Source organism: Bos indicus, chromosome 8 (assembly GCF_029378745.1).
Source record: "Bos indicus isolate NIAB-ARS_2022 breed Sahiwal x Tharparkar chromosome 8, NIAB-ARS_B.indTharparkar_mat_pri_1.0, whole genome shotgun sequence".
Taxonomy (NCBI): Eukaryota; Metazoa; Chordata; class Mammalia; order Artiodactyla; family Bovidae; genus Bos; species Bos indicus.
The window spans coordinates 54,047,760-54,051,248 of record NC_091767.1 but is presented as its reverse complement, the minus strand read 5'-3'; the positions used below and the strand labels follow the sequence as shown (position 1 = coordinate 54,051,248).

Sequence of the window (3,489 nt, the reverse complement as noted above, 5' to 3'; positions counted from 1 at the left end):
CACTCGCCATCTGTTTTACATATGGTAATATACATGTTTCAATGCTATTCTCTCAAATCATCCCACCCTCACCTGAAGTGTGGTTTCTGACACTTGCTAGCTGTGTGGTCTCAGCCAAAGTACTTATGCCCTCCAAGCTTCAGTTTTTTCACCTGTAAAATGGACATAATGATACTCTTCTCTCCTTTATGTGTTTGTAGTTCTATGTATGACCCATTATAAGTTTGCCATAAGAAAGAGGTGACTGCTTTGATTGAAAATTCAAAATTTTTTTCTATATGAAATAATCTCATTGATGGAGGTTATACAAATTTATAAAACATATCCATACTTAGTAACTAACTGTAAGACCACACACTACCTTGGAATCATGATTCTTTAGCATCAAATAAAGGACAGTAAATATTTATTACAGCAATATAATCTTTGTTGCTACAGGTCACAAGAACATATTTATTAAAAAATTGGTTGTGCTAAGCCAGGAGTTACTATTTGTCAAAAAAAAAAAAAAAAAAAAGCCCACATCAAATGCTTGGGAAATTCTGACTAGTTTCTCATCTCTGATGACAAGATTTGTTTCCTATATTAGAAACACACATGGCAGGAGACGTAGTGAATTTTGTAGGCATAAGTTTGGAGACTGCGGGATTAGCTAGATTTGAGAGAAACGTTTTCTTAATCCTGGAATTTCAAGTGGGAGCCAAGCTTAATGCTTCCAAGTAATGCTGTTTTTATATATAAGATTCTATGTATTAATTTCTGATCATTTTTATTCAGCCTTTTGTATACATCAGAAACTTGAACATTTATTCATTGCAAAATAAATGTGAATTTCATACACATAAGCTTTTGGCAGGAAGAAGTTTCTTTCAATGTAGTTTATTTAGTTTTGCATATTTTTTCCTCATACTAGTGCTTACTAAAGGGAATCTAGTCTTATTTATATTACTGTCTTTTTTTAAAAAAAACTAAAAAGATCTTTTCCTCTTGCTTTTCACAAACCTAGGTTCTACTGGTTAATGACTTTTTCCCCTTGCTTTCTGTGGAAAGCATACAGACCCTAAATGCTAAGTGGAAAGCAACTAAAAGCCAAACTTGCAACTCCGTGCACTTGAAAATGTGTAGCTGGAATGCATCCTTGGTCTGGAGCCTTGATTCTGTTGCTAGGTGGCAATGTTCCCTCAGCAAAAGGATGGTTATTCGTGTTTGCAGGTCCTTTTCTGAAACAGAAAGGAAAACACTGCCTTACTGCCTTTTCATTAGCAACTTTTCAACCAGACTTCCTGGTTTCAGCCCACAAAGAGGCATCAGCACTCTCTGAAACTGCCAGGCTGAAATGATCAAAACAAAAATTTCCTCCTGCTAGCCACTATACATTGCAAAACTGGGCAGCCTATGGTATAAAGCACATGGTTGCTTCTAATAACTATAAAAATCCACTTTAGGTGGGGACCAGAGTTACCCAGGCCATTGTAAACAAATGATACAATCTTGTTTGTCCGGTGATTGGTGGTATAGTATTAAGTTCACAGAAGAGCTCTAGCATTGAAGTCATGAAACATCTGTGTATGCTATAGCTACAAATTACTGGAGGTTCCTTTTAAAAAAGGAGTTTTTTCATTTCAGTATCAGACAGGAATGACAGATTCAGTAAACTAAAATATATGCCAAAATTTTAATTTCAGATGAAATTAATTTTTTTAAATTAGCTTTATTGATATAATTTACACACATAAAATTTCCCCTTTTAGGTATATACATCTATGAATTTTTACGAATGTATACATGATGTAACTACTACCGTACTTAAGACATAGAATGTTTTCATCACCCCCCCAAATTTCTCCATTTCCCTTTTTAATCAATCCCTCACTCACCCTCTGTCCCTGAGAAACATTGATCAGATTTCCATCATTATAAGCTTACCTCTTCCCCTATGTCATGTAAGTAGAATCATATATTACATAACCATTTGTGTCTGGCTTTTTTCATTTAGCATAATACTTTTAAGATTTATCCTTGTGGTTATAGGTAACAGTAACTAAATTTTTTCTTTTTTTAGTATGACCCATTGAATAATTGAAACTTACTTTTAATTTTTAAAAAAGTATCTTATTTATCTGAACATTTCTAAATCAGTGGGCCTGGAGTAGAACTTAAAACTGCATTTTAACAAAAACCCATGGTATTTCCCATGCAGGTGATTCTTACATCACACCTTCAGACACCAAGAATCTGAAGCAGTGGAGTTGTGAGTCTCCTTGAAAATCTGCTTAACTCATTGAATATCTTTTACCAGAAAGACATTCACAGAAACTCAGTACTTCCACTCAATTTCTGGAGATTGTAGGACTGACCAAAGTTCATAAACTCCAGGTTACAACCTGTAATGTTGTCACGTGCTTGACTGAAAAACTCAAGTTATATGAAAAAAGCAAGTTATTTCAGATTCTCCCACTCTCTTTGCTCATCACCTTTCCCCGTACTTCTCAGAGCAGGGCATTTTTTTGTCTTTCTATAAGATTTTAACAGAACACAGCCATTCGCATCCCATAGCACGACCCCGTTGGTATGCACCAGTTACCCCACAGGCCAGTCCCTCACCTCCGCATAACCAAGCAACGATTACCACATGACTATTAATGGTCCTGCCCAGCTATTGGTTAGGCCTGCCGTGGCCCCTCCTCCAAGCGACCAGCAGCCAATGAGCGACCGTTAGTCGGTCATTCAGACAACATTTGGTAGAGCAGTGGTCATTAGGCGGGCAGTGGAGTAAGATGCGGTCCTGGCCTTCTCTCTGGGATGAGTTGGGGGCCCAAGGGAACATGCTAGGTGCTGTGTCTTGCACGGCTCCAAGATCCTCACCAAGGTCATCCACTGGCCTTGGCCCAAGCCTTAAAGCAGCAGTGAACCTCTCTCCCATCCCCACCTCTGCAACCAATCACAGAGGCAGTCTGCCTGAGTAGGCAGTCTGTATGTAACAGAGCGCAGTGAATTCTGCTCTTAGGCTCTTAACACAGCAGCCATTGTCATGCATCGTTACGCCCTGTTACTAAACCATTGGTCCTGCTTAGTCATTGGTTGGTACCTTAGTGGGCCCCGCCCACTGACAACCAACTGTCAATGAGCCACCCATTAGTGGGCCTGCTAGTGCAGCAGTGGGTGCCGCCCACAAGCATCCAACTGTTAAAAAAGGACAGTTAGTGAGGGGATTGAGACAACAGTTAAGTGATGGTTGTGAGGTGGAGAGTGAGGTTGAGGCAGATCCCGGCCTTATCTCCAAGGCCCTCCAGCTCATCTGGCCCTAGGCCAGTGGGTGAGCTGGGGTGCCCAGTGAACAGGCTTGGAGCTGTGTCCTGCAAGGCTTTAGAGCCCTCACCAAGGCCACCCACTAGCCTTGGGCTGGGCCTTGAGGCAGTGGTGAACCTCTCCTCCATCTTGGTCTCTGCAACTTAATAGCAGTGGCATCTGCCTTGTCCCACAATCTGT

General features: G+C 40.2%; 1 long non-coding RNA gene across 1 annotated transcript; it reads right to left on the bottom strand.

Annotated features, from left to right (window-relative positions):
- Positions 1 to 501: 501 nt before the first annotated feature.
- LOC139184552 (uncharacterized) lies at positions 502 to 3,074 on the bottom strand. Its single transcript, XR_011568077.1, has 2 exons — positions 2,866 to 3,074; positions 502 to 1,220 (listed from the first exon to the last, which is right to left on the bottom strand). It is a non-coding gene; the product is annotated as an uncharacterized lncRNA (long non-coding RNA).
- Positions 3,075 to 3,489: the final 415 nt, after the last annotated feature.